This window comes from Saccopteryx leptura, unplaced genomic scaffold (assembly GCF_036850995.1).
Source record: "Saccopteryx leptura isolate mSacLep1 unplaced genomic scaffold, mSacLep1_pri_phased_curated manual_scaffold_15, whole genome shotgun sequence".
In the NCBI taxonomy this organism is placed as follows: Eukaryota; Metazoa; Chordata; class Mammalia; order Chiroptera; family Emballonuridae; genus Saccopteryx; species Saccopteryx leptura.
Genome location: NW_027095697.1, coordinates 1,189,068 through 1,208,897, shown reverse-complemented (window position 1 = coordinate 1,208,897; position 19,830 = coordinate 1,189,068).

The window sequence follows — 19,830 nt, the reverse complement described above, 5'->3', positions numbered from 1 at the left end:
TACCCATATGTGTTACATCTCCCATTATCTTTTTTTTCCTCTTTCTCTCTATGAGGGTTGCACATCAAAACCCTTTACTCTCTCTCTCCCTCTCTCCTTTTTTTTCTTTTTTCTTCATTTAGTGGTTCCCTCTTTTTCTCTCTCTCTCTCTCTCTTTCTTTTCTCCCTCTATATTAGTTTCTTCCTTTCTCCTTTACGTCTCCTCTCATTCAAACCTCAATAATGAACAAATTATCTTATCTGGGACTCAAACTAATGTTTGTGGCATTTTGGGGGGGTTTTACTTCACCTTTTTAACTCACTAGCAGTGTTCCTATCCCTGACTCTACATTTTATCTAGTTCTTGTTCCACTAAATACAATAGTAATTTTTTAATTTGTCCCCACATTTTCCTCTTTCCCTCTTATTCCTCTCATCATAACTTTAGTCAAACAACACTAAAAAGCAAATCATTTTATTCTTGATCCAAATTTTTTTCTTATTTGCTTTTGTAGGTCCACCCCCCCTTTTTGCCTCTTTATTAATTTTCCCCAATTCAGGCCCTCCATTACAGGCATTGTTTGTTCTATTTAATACAATATAATTCACAGTTCACCACAAGATTTTATCAAGAAAGAGGGGAGAGGAGAGGAGAGGAAAAAAAGGAGAGGGGAATAATTGTCTTTTTTTAATTTTTATTTTATTTTATTTTTCTTTATTTCATTATTAATTTTAAAAAAACAATTTTTTCGATTTTTTAATTTTTTAACATTTTTTTCTTCATTAAATCTCATTAATACTATCAACAAAACCACCCTCAGATGCCATTAAGGAAGAGAAAATCGAATATCATGGATACAAAAGAAAGAGAGGTAACACAGCTAGATGAAAAAAAATCTATGGAAAAAAAATTTAATATATTGGAAACCTTGGAGATAAATGACAGAGAATTCAAGATAGAAACCCTAAAAATCATCTGAGATATACAAGAAAACAGAGACAGGCAATTTAGGGAGCTCAGAAAACAACTCAATGAACACAAAGAATATATTTCCAAGAAAATTGAAACTATAAAAACAAATCAAACAGAGATGAAAAATTCAATTCATGAGATGAAAAACGAGGTAATAAGCTTGGCTAATACAACAGGCCATATAGAAGAGAGGATTAGTGAAATAGAAGACAAGCAACTTGAGGCACAACAGAGAGAAGAAGAAAGAGACTCAGAAATTTTAAAAAATGAGATAGCCCTACAAGAATTATTTGACTCCATCAAAAAGAATAACATAAGAATAATATGTATATCAGAGGGAGAAGAGAGAGAAAATGGAATGGAGAACATAAAAAAATAATAGATAGAACTTCCCAAGCCAGTGGAAAGAAGTAAAGCCTCAAATTCAAGAAGCAAACAGAACTCTGAGTTTTCTTAATCACAACAAACCTACTCCGAGGCACATCATAATAAAATTGGCACAAACCAACGGAAAAGAAAAAATTCTCAAGACAGCCAGGGAAAAGAAGAATACAACATATAAAGGAAGGCTCATTAAATTATCATCAGATTTCTCAGCAGAATCTTTACAAGCTAGAAGAGAGTGGACCCCAATATTTAAAGTCCTGAAAGAGAGGAACTTTCAGCCATGAATACTATACCCGTCAAAGCTATCCTTCCAATATGAAGGAGAAATAAAAAAATTCACAGATTCAGAAAAGATGAGGGAATTTATCATCAGAAAAACCCCACTCCAGGAATTACTAAAGGAGGTTCTCCAATCAGATACAAAGAAAAAAAAAAGTCACAAGTAAAAGCTCCAAGAAGAACACAATAAAACCAAATTTAAACTGTGACAACAAAAAGAAAGGGGGGGAGAGGATGGAGATTAAAAGTAGCAAAAGACGATGGAGTGTGGACGAGCCTAGGGTATTTCCTCCAAGAAGCAGGTAAACTGATCTAATTTGCACAAGGGCCACTTAACTATGTTTTGCCTGAGTAGTCAGGTTTTTTATTCTTCCCTCAAAGATCTCTGTTGTGGGTGTTGATAGTCCTATTTTTTGTTGCTTTGCTTAATATATAGTGTTTCCTTTATCCCTCTTACCTCAATGCCCCACTCATGTTTCAGGCTGGGACCTACTCCTAATTTAGAGCTCTCTTTCCTCCTTTTGCCAACTTGTATTATGAATTTACCTTTGCCACCCAGCTTAGTGTATCCCAAGGTTCTATTTACCATGCCACAGTCACAGAGCTCCAGGGAAAAGCAACCTGGTCTCAACTCTCCAGGCAGAGGAGAACAGAAGCTCCATATCCACGCATACTGCAAATGGCTTTTTCCAGTCTACCTGAATCATTACCAGCTAGAAGCAGCAGTCATTGGGACTTGGACATGAGCTGCAATGTGTAGAATGGTGACAACAATTCCAGTGCCATGCGGACTTTTTCTGTGGAGAAATTTCCTGAACTCCTGCTCCTTGTGACAGTTCCTAACAGACTGAACTATGGTTGGGTTGCATTTTTCAGGGATTTGGCATGGTGATGGGGCCAACATGGACTTGGTGAACATGTTAAGGACACTACTCTTTTAGGGTTTCTTGCTGTATTGGCCAAGAGTTAGCTTAAAGGCTTTTAATCACTGTAAATAAATATATATAGAGAGGACCGGATGAAGAAAAGGGGGCACATATACACCATGGTATACTATTCAGCTAGGAGAAAGGATGACATCAGATCACTTACAGCGGAATGGTGGAGTCTTGGTAGCATTGTGCGGGGTGAAATAAGCGAATCAGAAAAAAACAGGAACTGCAGGATTCCATACATTGGTGGGACATAAAAGTGAGACTAAGAGGCATGGACAGGAGTGTGGTGGTTACAGGGGTGGGTGGAGGGAAGGAGGAAGAGGGGGAGGGGTACAGAGAGAACAGGATGGAGGGTGGCAGAGGACGATCTCTCTTCGGGTGATGGGTATGCAACAGAAGTAAATGACAAGATAACCTGGAAATGTTTTCTTTGAATGTATGTACCCTGATTTATTGATGTCACCCCATTAAAATAAAAATTTATTTATTAAAAAAAAGTACTCACAAAATAGTGCGCTACAATGAACAAGGTAGGAACATTTTTCATTACTTAAAGGTAACCACCATTGAAAAAACCACCACAGAAGCACATGAGATAAAAAAGATAGTAACAGAGGAAAGATGTATGGAATACAACCAAATAAAAACAAAAGGTATAAAAACGAAAGAGAAGGATCAAGCAAGACACAAAACTAACAGAAAACAATATATAAAACGGCAATAGGGAACTCATAAGTGTCAATAATTACACTAAATGTAAACGAAATAACCTCACAAATAAAAAGGCACAGAGTAGCAGAATGGATTAAAAAAGATAATCGAACTGTATGCTTCCTACAGGAAACTCATCTAAGTAACAAGGATAAAAACAAATTCAAAGTGAAAGGCTGGAAAAGAATACTCCAAGCAAATAACATCCAAGAAAATGCAGGTGTAGCAATACTCATATCTGATAATGATGACTACAAGACAGAAAAAGTACTCAGGGACAAAAATAGCCATTTCATAATGGCTAAGGGGACACTGAATCAAGAAGACATTACAATTCTTAATATATATGTGCCAAATAAAGGAGCACCAAAATATATAAGACAGCTACTTATTGACCTTAAAACAAAAACTGAGAAAAATACAATAATACTTGGAGACCTCAATACACCGCTGACGGCTCTAGATCAGTCATCCAAACAGAGAATCAAAAGATATAGTGGCCTTAAACAAAAACACTAGAGCACCTGGATATGATAGATATCTACGGGACATTTCATCCCAAAGAAACAGAGTATACATTTTTCTCCAGTGTACATGGATCACTCTCAAGAATTCACCATATGTTGGGTCACAAAAACAATATTAGCAAATTCAAAAAAATCGAAGTTGTATCAAGAATATTTTCTGATCATAAAGCCTTGAAACTAGAATTAAACTGCAAAAAAGAGGAAAAAAATCCCACAAGAATGTGGAAACTAAACAATATACTTTTAAAAAACACATTTTAAGAGGCCAACATAACCCTTATACTAAAACTAGGCAAGGATGGCACAAAAAAAGAAAACGACAGACCAATATCTCTAATGAATACAGATCCTAAAATACTAAACAAAATACTAGCAAATTGAATACAACAACATATTAAAAAAATAATACATCATGATCAAGTGGGATTCATCCCAGAATCTCAAGGATGGTTCAACATACATAAAACGGTTAACGTAATACACCATATCAACAAAACAAAGAGCAAAAAACACATGATCTTATCAATAGACGCAGAAACGGCTTTCGATAAAATACAACACAATTTTATGTTTAAGACTCTCAACAAAATGGGTATAGAAGGAAAATATCTCAACATGATATTTGATAAACCATCAGCTAACATCATATTAAATGGCACTAAACTGAAGGCTTTCCCCCTTAAATCAGGAACAAGACAGGGTTGTCCACTCTCTCCACTCTTATTTAATGTGGTACTAGAGCTTCTAGCCAGAGCAGTCAGACAAGACAAAGAAATAAAAGGCATCCATATCGGAAAAGAAGAAGTAAAGGTATCCCTTTTTGCAGATGATATGATCCTATACATCGAAAACCCCAAAGAATCCACAAAAAGACTACTAGAAACAATAAGCCAATACAGTAAGGTCTCAGGATACAAAATTAACATACAGAAGTCAATAGCCTTTCTATATGCCAACAATGAAACAACTGAGAATGAACTCAAAGAATAATCCCCTTCACAATTGCAACAAAAAAATAAAATACTTAGGAATAAACATAACAAAGAATGTAAAGGACTTATGTAATGAAAACTATAAACCATTGTTAAGAGAAATCAAAAAAGATATAATGAGATGGAAGAATATACCTTTTTTCTTGGCTAGGAAGAATAAATATAATCAAGATGGCCATATTACCCAAAGCAATATACAAATTTAATGCAATTCCCATCAAACTTCCAATGATATTTTTTAAAGAAATAGAGCAAAAGCTCATCAGATTTATATGGAAATATAAAAAATGCTGAATAGCCAAAGCAATCCTAAAGAAAAAGAATGAAGCTGAGGGCATTACAATACCTGACTTCAAACTATATTATAGGGCCAAGGCAATCAAAACAGCATGGTATTGGCAAAAAAATAGACACTCAGACCAATGGAACAGAATAGAAAGTCCAGAAATAAAACCACATATATATAGTCAAATAATTTTTGATAAAGGGGCCAACACACAATGGAGAAAAGAAAGCGTCTTCAATAAATGGTGCTGGTAAAACTGGAAAGCCACATGCAAAAGAATAAAACTGGACTACATTTTGTCCCCCTGTACCAAAATTACCTCAAAATGGATCAAAGATCTAAACATAAGACCTGAAATAATTAAGTACATAGAAGAAGACATAGGTACTCAACTCATGGACCTCGGTTTTAAAGAGCATTTTATGAATTTGACTCCAAATGCAAGACAAGTGAAGGCAAAAATTAATGAATGGGACTACATCAGACTAAGAAATTTTGCTCAGCAAGAGAAACTGATAACAAAATAAACAGACAGCCAACTAAATGGGAAATGATATTTTCAAACAACAGCTAAGATAAGGGCCTAATATCCAAAATATACAAAGAACTCATTAAACTCAACAACAAACAAACAAACAATCCAATAAAAAATGGGAAGATGACATGAACAGACACATCTCCCAGGAAGAAGTACAAAGGGTCAACAGAGATATGAAAAGATGCTCATCTTCTTTAGTTATTAGAGAAATGCAAATCAAAATTGCAATGAGATACCACCTCACACCTGTTAGATTAGCTATTATTAACAAGACAGATTATAGCAAATGTTGGAGAGGCTGTGGAGAAAAAGGAACCCTCATACACTGTTGGTGGGAATGTAAAGTAGTACAACCATTATGGAGGAAAGTATGGTGGTTCCTCAAAAAACTGAAAATAGAACTACCTTATGACCCAGCAATCCCTCTACTGGGTATATACCCCAAAAACTCAGAAACATTGATACATAAAGACAGATGCAGCCCCAAGTAAAATTGCAGCATTGTTCACAGTGGCCAAACAACCAAAAAGCTCATCAATAGATGACTGGATAAAGAAGATGTGGCACATATACACTATGGAATACTACTCAGCCATTAGAAATGATGACACCGGATAATTTACAGCAAAATGATGGGATCTTGATAACATTATATGAAGTGAAATAAGTAAATCAGAAAAAGCCAGGAACTGCATTATTCCATACATAGATGGGACATAAAAATGATACTAAGAGACGTTGATATGAGTGTGGTGGTTACGGGGGGAGGGGGGAAAGGGAGAGGGAAAGGGGGAGGGGGAGCGGCACAAAGAAAACTAGATAGAAGGTGACAGAGGACAATCTGACTTTGGGTGATGGATATGCAACATAATTAAATGACAAGATAACCTGGACTTCTTATCTTTGAATATTTGTATCCTGATTTATTGATGTCATCCCATTAAAAAAATAAAATTATTTAAAAAAAAAGAAAAAAATGTCCAAATATTACAGGTAGATATATCTGTATGAAAATTTGTTGTTGTTTTTTCAGATCATTTTCTTTTGTACTTCTGCAATAAGAACACATTTTTTATAATAAAAAAGCTGTTAAAATTCAAAGTACTTTTAAAATCAAAGCACATCCGATTTTACACTACACTAATAGATATAAATTAAAGAAGTTCAAAAAACAGAAGTAAAAAGAGTAGAATGGAAAGTCACTGAGTGCAGGGACATGAGTTCCTAGCACAGTGCCTGTTATATGAAAGCATGGCTGGAAGGAAAGAAGAAAAACAAGATGAACCGAGAGATTTTCAGAAAACAAACCACTTAGTATATACAAAAACTTAACAGAAACGACAAATTGGAATCAACATTTATAAACAATCCTCTCTACCAAACTTTTTCTTTGGACCTGTACGGAGGCGTGATACTCTAGATGCACACGAGGTGGCATCAGAGAAGCACTAGTAACAGAGATCATTATTGTATGTGCTATGGAGCAAGTTCCAACAAACTTCTGAGGACTGAAATGATACCAAGTATATCTCTTGCTTTCACTACAGTTAACGTTGAAAGAAGTAGCAAGCAGTAACTAGAAATATCTTATATTTACAAGTTATAAAAGTTTCTTTTAGATAGTCTTGGATTCAACATTGATAGATAACGCACAAGTCAAAACTGCTGTATTTTTCCAGGTTAACTGCTCTGAACTGTTATTCCCAAGGTGCACACGAGGTGGCAGCAGAGAAGCGCACTTGGAAAACATTTACCACAGATAATTCTGTATGTCCTTTCAAACAAGTTTCAACTACCTCTAACCTTAGAAATGATATAAAGCATGTTTCTTGTTGTTATTACACTTAATATAGTAAACAATAATAGAAATTAACTAAAAATCCCTTTTTTGAAGGTAATGAAAATCATTCCTAAATAATCCCCCCCCTAAAAATCACAATTCAAGTTACCAAATATCTTAAAAAATTAATAGAAATAAAAACTACATAAAGAAATCTATGGAAAAATGTAGTGATGAATATATTTTACAACAAGAAAACTTTAATATACACAGCCTTTCCACCCATACTAAGACCAGGATACTAAATAAAATCCAGGGAAAGTAAAAGAAAAAAATGTTCACAGCCAGAGCAGGCGTTTGTGCAGTGGTTAGAGCATTTGACTGGAATGCCCAAGACCCAGGTTTGAGATCCGAAGAACTTCAGCTTGAGCATGGGCTCATGTGGTTTTAGCAAAGCTAACCAGCTTGAGCCCAAAGTCGCTGGATCGAGCAAGTAGTCACTCGATCAGCTGTAGCCCCCTGTTCAAGGCACATATGAGACAGGAGTCAATGAACATGTACGGTGTCACAACAAAAAAACGATGATTCATCTGTGACCAGGCACATAATAAAAAACTCTCTCCATTTCTTTCTGTCTGTCCCTATCTATCCCTCTCTCTGACACTATCAAAGTCTCTGTAAAAAAAAAAAAAAGAACTGTTCACAGAGACATTTGGAGGGTGAATGCCATATTTCCCCATGTATAAGACATCTTTTTTGAAAAATGTGGGATTAGAAAACTGGATGCGTCGTGTACAGTTGTTGTAGTATTTTTACTTGCATTTCTTTTTTATTCGCATTTGTTATCATTTTCTCAAACTTTGTACCCCAAAATTAATGTGCGTATTATACAGGAAAGCTTCTTATACATGGGGAAATACGGTACTTTACAACCTTACCATTTATTTCCTTTTGGGGTGCGATTTTGAAAAATATAATTCATTCTTCTATGCAATTTAAGCTGCAAAAACAACAATAAAAAAGCCATTGTCATTTTTTCTTTAATTTATTTATTAATGTTAGAGGGACGATAAAGGGGGGAAAGGACAGACAGTCAGAAACATCAATCTGTTTCTGTATGTGCCTTGACCCAGGACCAAACCTATGACATTAGCGTATGAGTGTGATGCTTTTACTACTGAGCTCTCTGGGGAGACTAAGCCATTCTTTTTTAAGGAAAAATTTACTAGAGAAAACCAGAGGTAATTAAAAAATAAAATGATAATCTAATCTGCTGTGGTGACAACACCAGAAGATTTTTCTTTGCTCTTGAAATTCAGGAGCATATACACTACTTCTAATTGTTTAGCACAATGCTACCACTTTCCTAACATGTACTTTCCCTTGTGCCATGGCAGCAGTCCAGACTGAGAGACCTCCCAAGCTTTGGACATCAGAATTTATCTGAGCATTAGTCACCACATACAAGCTAGGTTCTTTTGCTCACAGAACACCTCCCAAAATCTTTGCTTCATACCTTCTGTATTTTCTCAGTTTTATATTTGAGAACACATATTGTTATAAAACCGAGACTTATGTCTCAGCTCTGCCTTCTGAGAAACTGATATATTGAACTTCACCAAAATAAATCATACCTGGGGCCAAAGATATTGCACTACAAAATTCCGTGCTTGTTACAACTTATGATAAATTTATTTATGTATACATTTATATTTCTGTCTACCCCATGAGAGTGTAGTATTCATAAAGACAGAAAGTGAGTCTGTCGCATTCACTATGGGCAACCAGTGTCGAGCACAGTGCCTGGCTCATAATAGAAATATAATAAGTGTTTCCTGAATAAATAAATAACTTGTCATTTGCATATGTACACAGATATCCAAAAATGACAGAAACTGTGGACACAGAAAGATAAGCTCATGTGCAATGCACATCTATGCACACAGATGTACACACACCCAATGTACCTGAGTACATATACATAGAGAAATATAATAGATACTCAAAGAATATGGAAAGAAAATGTCCTAATATTAAAGGTAGATGTATCAATATGAAAATTTGTTGTTGTTGTTGTTTTTTTATCATTTTCACTTGGACTTTTGCAATAAGAACGCAATTTTTATAACAAATAAGGTGTTAAAATCAAACTACTTATCAAGTCAAAGCACATCTTATCTTAAAATACATTAAGAAGATTTAAATAGAGTAGTTCAAAAGACAGAAATAAAAATAGTAGAATGGTAAGACATTGAGGACAGCAACTACTCATGTAGTTCCTAGCACAGTGCCTGGTATATGATGGGAACATTCAAAGGCTTTATGAAAGCATTGCTGGAAGGAAAGAAGAAAAACAAGATGAACTGATAGATTCCCAGAAATCAAATCACTAAGAATACACAAAAACTTTTCAGAAATGGCAAATTGGAATCAATGTTTGTAGACAATCTTCTCTAGCATTCCTTTCCTTTGGATCTGCACTGAGACGTGTTTCCCAAGATGCACACGAGGTGGCATCAGAGAAGCACATGTAACAGAGAGCATTACTGTATGTGTTATGCAGCAAGTTTTAGTAAACTTTAAAGGATTGAAATGATATCAAGTATGTCTATTGCTTTCACTAGCATTAACGTTGAAACAAGTAGCAAAGAGTAACTAGAAATTCCTTATATTTACAAGTTATAAAATTATCTTGTAATTGTCTTGGTTTCAACATTGATAGATAATGCACAGCACACAACTTTTGTATTTTTTCCAGGTGAACTGCTCTGAACTGTTATTTCCAAGGTGCACACGAGGTGGCAACAGAGAAGCACACTTGGAAAACATTTCCCACAGGTAATCCTGTATTTTCTTTCAAGCAAGTTTCAACTACCTCAAACCTTTCAAATGATATAAAGCATGTTTCTTGTTGTCATTACACTTACACTAGAAATCAGTAATAAAAACTAACTAAAAACCCTTTCTTTTTTTAGTTATGAAATTCACTCCTAAATAAGCCTTGCTAAAAATCAAAATTCAAGTTACAAAATACTTTAAACTTAATGGAAATAAAAACTACATAAGAAAACCTATGGAAAAATGTTGTGATGAATACATTTTAGTGGAAAAAAAACCTTAAAATACACAGCCTTTCCACCCATACTATGAAACAGGATACTAAACAAAATCCAGAGAAAGTAAAAGAAAAATATTTCACAGCCTGAGCAGGCAGTGGCGCACTGAATAGAGCATTTGACTGGAATGTGGAGGGCCCAGGTTTGAGATCCCAAGATCGCCAGCTTGAGCATGGGCTTATCTGTTTTGAGGAAAGCTCACCAGCTTTAGCCCAATGGGCTTTCTGGCTCGAGCAAGGGGTCACTCGGTCAGCTGTAGTTCCCTGGTTAAGGCACAATGAGAGAGCAGTCAATGAACAACTAAGGTGTCACAACAAAAAACTAATGATTGATCTGTGACCTGGCACATAATAAAAAATAACTCTTTACATTCCTGTCTGTATGTCCCTATCTATCCCTCTCTCTGACTCTCTTTCTCTCTCTGTTAAAAAAAGAAAGAAAGAAAAGAAAAGAAAGAAAGAAATAAAAGGTTCACAGACACATTCGGCAGGTGTATACCATATTTTCCATTGTTTAAGACTCATCTTTTTTGAAAAATGTGGGGTTTGAAAACGGGGTGTGTCTTATACAGTGGTTGTAGTATTTTTTACTTGCATTTTCTTTTTCTTCGCATTTGTTATCATTTTCTCAAATTTTGTGCCCAAAAATGAAGGTGTGTCTTCTACAGGGAGGCATGTTATGCATGGGGAAATATGGTACTTTAAAAACTTACTACCTATTTCCTCTTGTGATGAGATATTTTTTTTTGTATTTTTCTGAAGCTGGAAACAGGGAGAGACAGTCAGACAGACTCCCGCATGTGTCCGACCAGGATCCACCTGGCATGCCCACCAGAAGCAATGCTCTGCCCACCAGTGGGCGATGCTCTGCCCCTCCAGGGCATCGCTCTGCCATGACCAGAGCCACTCTAGCACCTGGGGCAGAGGCCAAGGAGCCATCCCCAGTGCCCGGGCCATCTTTGCTCCAATGGAGCCTTGGCTGCAGGAGGGGAAGAGAGAGACAGAGAGGAAGGAGGAGGGTGGAGAAGCAAATGGGTGCTTCTCCTATGTGCCCTGGCCAGGAATAGAACCTGGGTCCTTCTCACACCAGGCCAATGCTCTACCGCTGAGCCACCCGGCCAGGGCCTTGTGGTGAGATTTTGAAAAACATAATTCATTCCTCTTTGAAATTTAAGCTGCAAAAACAACAGAAAATAGCCATTGTCATTTTTTCTTTTATTTAATTATTAATGTTAGGGGGAGGAATTGGGGGAAAAAGACAGACAGATAGTCAGAAACATCAATCTGTTTCTGTATGTGCCTTGAACCAGGACAAAACATATGATATTAGTGTATGAGTGTGATGCTCTAACTACTGGGCTTTCTGCTGCAAGCATTGTCTCTTGGGGGACAAAATTACTAGAGAAAACTTGAGGCAAATAAAAAATAAAATAATAATCTAATCTGCTGTGGTGACAACACCAGAAGACTTTTCTATGCTCTTGACAGTCAGGGGCATAAACAGTATTTCTGATTGTTGAGTACGAATTGACACCTTTTCTAACATACACTTTTTCTTGTGCCGTGGCAGTGGTCCAGACTGAGAAACCTCCTAAGCTTTGGTTTTCAGAATTTATCTGAGCCTGGGTCAGCACTTACAAGTTAGGTTCTTCTGGTCACAGAACACCTCCCTTTGTTTCATCTCTTATAAATATTCTGTTTTATAGCTGAGGTAACACATTGCTGAAAAACTGAGACTTATGTCTCAGCTCTGCCTTCTGAGAAACTGATATACTTAACCTTGCCTTGATCAATCACAACTGGGACCAAAAATATTGCACTACCAAATCCAGTGTTTGTCACAACTTATAATTTTTTATGTATATTTTTCCTTCCTCTTTCTACTCCATGACAGAGTAATATCCATAAAAATAGAAAGTGAGTCTGTACCATTCACTATTGGCAACCAGTGTCAAGCACAGTGCCTGGCATATAATAAAAATACAATAAGTTTTTACTGAAGGAGTGAATAGTCATTTGCATATATACAGAGATATCCACAAATAACAGACACTATTGAAACAAAGACGTATGCTCATGTGCAATGCACATCTATGCACACATTGTGTACATGCACCCAATGTGCCTGAGTACATATACATAGAGAAATATAATAGATACACTAAGAATATGGAAAAAAATGTCATAATATTGACAGCAGTTACTTCTGTATAAAAATTTGTTGTTTTGTTTCCTTATCATTTTTCTTGCACTTCTGCAATAAGAACACCGTTTTTATAATAAAAAAGCAGTTAAATTCAACATACTTGTCAAATCAAAGCACATCCTATATTACAATACATTAAGAATATTAAATAAAGAAGTTCCAAAGACAAAAGTAAAAGTAGTAGAATGGAAAGACAATGAGTGCATCAACTACTCATGTAGTTCCTAGCACAGTGCCTCATATATGATGGGAACATTCAAAGGCTTTATGAAAGCATGCCTGGAAGGAAAGAAGAAAAAAAAGATAAAACAATAGATTCCCAGAAATCAAATCATTAAGAATACACAAAAATTTTACAGAAACGGCAAATTGGAATCAATGTTTGCAGACAATCCTCTCTACCATTCCTTTCCTTTGGATCTGTACTGAGGCGTGATTCCCAAGATGCACACGAGGTGGCATCAGAGAAGCACATGTAAAAGAGACCATTATTGTATGTGCTATGCAGCAAGTTCCAGCAAACTTCAGAGGATTGAAATGATATCAAGTATATCTCTTGCTCACACTACAGTTAACATTGAAACAGGTAACAAACAGTAACTAGAACTCCCTAATATTTACAAATTATAAAAGTTTCTTCTAGATAGCCATGGATTCAACATTGATAGATAACACACAACACCCAACTGCTGTATTTTTCCAGGTGAACTGCTCTGAGCTCTTATTCCCAAGGTGCAAACGAGGTGGCAGCAGAGAAGAGCACTTGGGAAACATTTACCACAGACATTCTTGTATTTTCATTCAAGCAAGTTTCAACTACCTCAAACCTTTGAAATCATATAAAGCATGTTTCTTGTTGTCATTATACTTACTCTAGTAATCATTCATAGAAACTAACTAAAAAACCCTTTATTTTTTAAGTTAAGAAATTCACTCCTAAATAACTGCCCCTCAAACTCACAATTTAAGATAAAAATACTTTAAAATTAATGAAAATAAAGACTATGTAAGAAAATCTATGGAAAAATGTAGTGATGCATATATTTTAGAGGAAACAAACCTTAAAATGCACAGCCTTTCCACCCATACTAAGAAGCAGGATACTAAATATAATACAGAGAATGTAAAAAAAAAAATGTTTACAGACTGACAAGGCAGTTGCGCAGCAGGTAGATCATTTGACTGGAATGCGCAAAACCCAAATTTGAGATCACAAGGTCGCCAGCTTGAGCATGGGTTCATCTTGTTTTAGCAAAGCTCAACAGCTTGAGCCCAAGGTCGCTGGCTTGAGCAAGGAGTCACTCGGTCAGCTGTATCCCCCTGGTCAAGGCCCCAAATTTAAGGTGCGTCTTATACAGGAAGGATTCTTATACATGGGGAAATATGGTACCCCATGTCTACCCCATGACAGTGTAGTATTCACAACGACAGAAAGTGAGTCTGTCTCATTCACTATAGGCAACCATTGTCGAGCACAGTGCCTGGCACATAATAGAAATAAAATAAATGTTTCCTGAATGAATGAATAAGTAGTCATTTGCATACATACACAGATATCCACAAATGATAGACACTGTGGACACAGAGAAAGACATTCTCATGTGCAATGCACATCTATGCATACAGATGTACACACACCCAATATATCTGAGTATATATACATAGAGAAATATAATAGGTACACAAAGAATATGGAAAGAAAATGTCCTAATATTAACAGTAGATATATTTGTATGAAAATTTGTCATTGTTTTTTGAGATAATTGTCACTTGCACTTCTGCAATAAAAATACATTTTTACAATAAAAAAGCTGTTAAAATTCAACATACTTGTCAAATCAAAGCACATCTAATTTTACAATAAATTAAGTAGATTTAAATAAAAGAATTTCAAAAGACAGAAGTTAAAAGAGTAGAATGGAAAGTCACTGAGTGCAGGGACTTGAGTTCCTAGCACAGTGCCTGGCATATGATGGGCACTTTCAAAGGCTTTTTGAAAGCATGGCTGGAAAAAAAGAAGAAAAACAAGATGAACCGAGAGATTTTCAGAAAACAAACCACTAAGGATACACAAAAATTTTACAGAAATGGAAAATTGGAATCAACGTTTATAGACAATGCTCTCTCTACCAAACTTTTCTTTTGGACCTGTACTGAGACTGATTCAAAAGATGCACAGGAGGTGGCAGCAGAGATACACGTGTAACAGAGACCATTATTTATTTATTTTTTAAATGTTTGATCATGTTTTTTTCTTTCTTAAATATTATCTTTATTTATTTTTTATTCATTTTTTTAGAGAGGAGAGAGAGAGTGAAAGAGAGAGAGAAAGAGAGAAAGAGGGGAGGAGCAGGAAGCATCAACTCCCATATGTGCCTTGACCAGACAAGTGCAGGGTTTTGAACCGGCAACCTCAGTGTTCCAGGTCGATGCTTTATCCACTGCTCCACCACAGGTCAGGCACAGAGACCATTATTGTATGTGCTATGGAGCAAGTTCCAGCAAACTTCAGAGGATTGAAATGATACCAAGTATATCTCTTGCTTTAGTACAGTTAACGTTGGAAGAAGTAGCAAGCAATAACTAGAAATGACTTATATTTACAAGTTATAAAAGTTTCTTTTAGATAGCCTGGGATTCAAAACTGATAGATAACGCACAACACCCAACTGCTGTATTTTTCCAGGAGAACTGCTCTGAGCTATTTTTCCCAAGGTACACATGAGGTGGCAGCAGAGAAGCACACTTGGAAAACATTTATTACATATAAATCTGTATGGCCTTTCAAGAAAGTTTCAACTACCTCTAACCTTACAAATGTGATAAAGCATGTTCCTTATTGTCATTACACTTAATATAGTAAACAGTAATACAAATTAATTAAATCCTTTTTTTTAAGGTAAGGAAATTCACTTTTAAATAATCCCCCCTCAAAATTACAATTCAAGTTACAAAATACCTTAGAATTAATGGAAATAAAAACTACATAAGAAAACCTATGGAAAAATGTAGTGATGAATATATTTTAGGGCAAGAAAACCTTAAAATACACAGCCTTTCCACCCACACTAAAAACCAGAATACTAAATAAAATCCAGTGAAAGTAAAAGAAAAAAATGTTCACAGCCTGAGCAGGCGATTTTGCAGTGGTTAGAGCATTTGACTAGAATGTTGAGGACCCAGGTTTGAGTTTCCACATGAGGCGCCAGCTACAGCGTGGGCTCATGTGGTTTGAGCAAAGCTCACCAGCTTGTGCCCAAAGTCGCTGGCTCAGCAAGTGGTCATTCAATCAGCTGTAGCTCCCTGGTCAAGGCACATAGTAGACAGGAGTCAATGAACACGTAAGGTGTCAAAACGAAAAACCGATGAGTGATCTGTGACCTGCACATAATAAAAAACTCTCTCCATTTCTGTCTGTCTGTCCCTATTTGTCCCTCTCTCTAATATTCTCCATGTCTCTGTAAAAAAAAAGAAAAAAGAAAAAAAACTGTTCACAAAAAACATTTGGAGAGTGTATACCATATTTCCCCATGTATAAGACTCATCTTTTTAGAAAAACATGGGGTTAGAAAACTGGGTGCATCTTATACAGTGGTTGTAGTACTTTTTACTTGCATTTCCCGTTTATTTGCATTTTTTTCATTTTCTCAAACTTTATGCCCCAAAATTAAGGTGTGTATTATACAGGGAGACTTCTTATGCATGGGGAAATATGGTACTTTACAACCTTACCATTTATTTCCTTTTGAGGTGAGTTTTTGAAAAACATAATTCATTCTCCTATGTAATTTAACCTGCTAAAACAACAAAAAAGCCATTGTCATTTTTTCCTTTATTTATTTATTAATGTTAGAGGGATGATAAAGGGGGAAAAGACAGACAGATAGTCAGAAAAATCAATCTGTTTCTGTATGTGCCTTGACCCAGGACCAAACCTATGACATTAGCATATGAGTGTGATGTTTTTACTACTGAGCTCTCTGGTGAGAGCAAGCCATTGTTTTTTGAGGAAAAATTTACTAGAGAAAACCAGAGGTAATTAAAACATAAAATGATAATCTAATCTGCTGTGGTGAAAACACCAGAAGACTTTTCTTTGCTCTTGAAATTCAGAAACATAAACATTATTTCTAATTGTTTAGCACAAAGTGACCTTTTTCCTAACATGCACTTTCTCTTGTGCCATGGCAGTTTTCAGACTGATAGACCTCTTAAGCTTTGGACATCAGAATTTATGTAAGCATTGGTCACCACATACAAGCGAGGTTCTTTTGCTCCATGAACACCGCCCAGGGTCTTTGTTTCATAACTTCTATTGTATATTCTGTCAGTTTTATACCTGAGAACACACATTTCTGAAAAACTGACCTCACCACAATAAATCATAACTGGGACCAAAAATATTGCACTACCAAATTCCGTGCTTGTTACAATTTACAATTAATTTATTTATGTATATATTTTTCTTTCTGTCTACCCCATGACAGTGTAGTATTCATAAATACAGAAAGTGAGTCTGTCTCATTCACTATAGGCAACCAGTGTCAAGAAAAGTGCCTGGCACATAATAGAAATAAAATAAGTGTTTTCTGAATGAATGAATGAATAAATAGTAATTTGCACACATACACAGATATAAACAAATGACAGACACTGTGGACACAGACAGTTATACTCATGTGCAATGCACATCTATGCACACTGATGTACACACACCCAATGTACCTGAGCACATATACGTAGAGAAATAAAATAGTTACATAATAGGTACAGAAAGATAATGGAAAAAAATGTCCTAATATTAACAGGAGATATATCTGTATGAAAATTTATTCTTGTTTTTTTAGATCATTTTCACTTCCACTTCTGCAATAAGAATACATTTGTAAAATAAAATAGCTGTTAAAATTCAACATACTTGTCAAATCAAAGCACATCCGATTTTACAATAAACTAAGTAGATTTAAATAAAAGAAGTTCAAATGACAGAAGTAAAAAGAGTAGAATGGGAAGTCACTGAGTGCAGGGAAAGGATTTCCTAGCACAATGCCTGGTATATTATGGGCACTTTCAAATGCTTCATGAAAGCATGGATGGAAGGTAAGAAGTAAAAGAAGATGAACCGAGAGATTTTCAGAAAACAAACCACTAAGGATACACTAAAACTTTACAGAAACGGCAAACTGGAATCAAAGTTTATAGACAATCCTCTCTACCAAACTTTTCCTTTGGACCTGTACTGAGTCGTGATTCCTAAGATGCACACCAGGTGGCAGCAGAGAAGCACATGTAACCGAGATCATTATTGTATGTACTATGGAGCAAGTTCCAGCAAACTTCAGAGGATTGAAATGATACCAAGTATATCTCTTGCTTTTATTACAGTTAACGTTGGAAGAAGTAGCAAGCAGTAACTAGAAATGCCTTATATTTACAAGTTAGAAAAGTTTCTTTTAGATAGCCTTGGATTCAACATTGATAGATAACGCACAACACCGAACTGCTGTATTTTTCCAGGTGAACTGCTCTGAGCTGTTCTTCCTAAGGTGCACACGAGGTGGCAGCAGAGAAGCGCACTTGGAAAACATTTACCACAGATAATTCTGTATGTCCTTTCAAGCAAGTTTCAACTACCTCTAACCTTAGAAATGATATAAAGCATGTTTCTTGTTGTCATTACACTTATTGTAGTAAACAGTAATAGAAATTAACTAAACATCCCTTTTTTTTAAGGTAAGGATATTCACTCCTAAATAACCACCACTCAAAATTACAATTCAAGTTCCAAAATACCTTAAAATTAATGGAAATAAAAACTACATAAGAAAATCTATGGAAAAATGTAGTGATGAATATATCTTAGGGCAAGAAAGCCTTAAAGTACACTGCCTTTCCACCTATACTAAGAACCATGATACTAAATAAAATCCAGAGAATCTAAGAGAAAAAAATGTTCACAGCCTGAGCAGTCGATGGCGCAGTGCTTAGAGCATTTGACTGGAATGCGGAGGACCCAGGTTTGAGATCCCAAGGGCCCAGCTTTAGCGTGAGCTCATGTTTTTTGAAAAAAGCTCACTAGCTTGAGCCTAAGGTCGCTGGCTCCCGCAAGCAGTCACTCAATAAGCTGTAGTTTCCTGGTCAAGGCACATATGAGACAGGAGTCAATGAACACGTAAGGTGTCACATCGAAAAACCAATAATTGATCAGTGACCTGGCACATAATAAAAAACTCTCTCCATTTCTGTATATCTGTCCCTATCTATCCCTCTCTCTGATTCTCTCCCTGTCTCTGTAAAAAAAAGGAAGAAAAGAACTGTTCACAGAGACATTTGGAGGGTGTATATACCATATTTCCCCATGGATAAGACTCATCTTTTTTGAAAAAATATGGGGTTAGAAAACTTGGTGCATCTTATATAGTTGTTGTAGTAGTTTTTACATGCATTTTCCGTTTATTCGCATTTGTTATCATTTTCTCAAACTATGTGCCCCAAAATTAATGTGTGTCTTATACAGGGAGGCTTCTAATACATGGGGAAATGTGGTACTTTACAACCTTACCATTTATTTCCTCTTGGGGTGAGATGTTGAAAAACATAATTCATTCTTCTATGCAATTTAAGCTGCAAAAATAACAACAAAAAAGCCATTGTCATTTTTTCCTTTATTTATTTATTTATTTATTTATTTATTTTAATTATAATTTTATTTTTTTAATGGGGCGACATCAATAAATCAGGTTACATATATTCAAAGATCAACAAGTCCAGGTTATCTTGTCTTTCAATTATGTTGCATACCCATCACCCAAAGTCAGATTGTCCTCTGTCTCCTTCTATCTAGTTTTCTTTGTGCCCCTCCCCCTCCCCCTTTCCCTCTCCCTTTCCCCCCTCCCCCCCTTAACCACCACACGCTTATCAATGTCTCTTAGTTTCACTTTTATGTCCCACCTACGTATGGAACAATGCAGTTCCTGTTTTTTTCTGATTAACTTATTTCACTTTGTATAATGTTATCAAGATCCCACCATTTTGCTGTAAATGATCCGATGTCATCATTTCTTATGGCTGAGTAGTATTCCATAGTGTATATGTGCCACATTTTCTTTATCCAGTCATCTA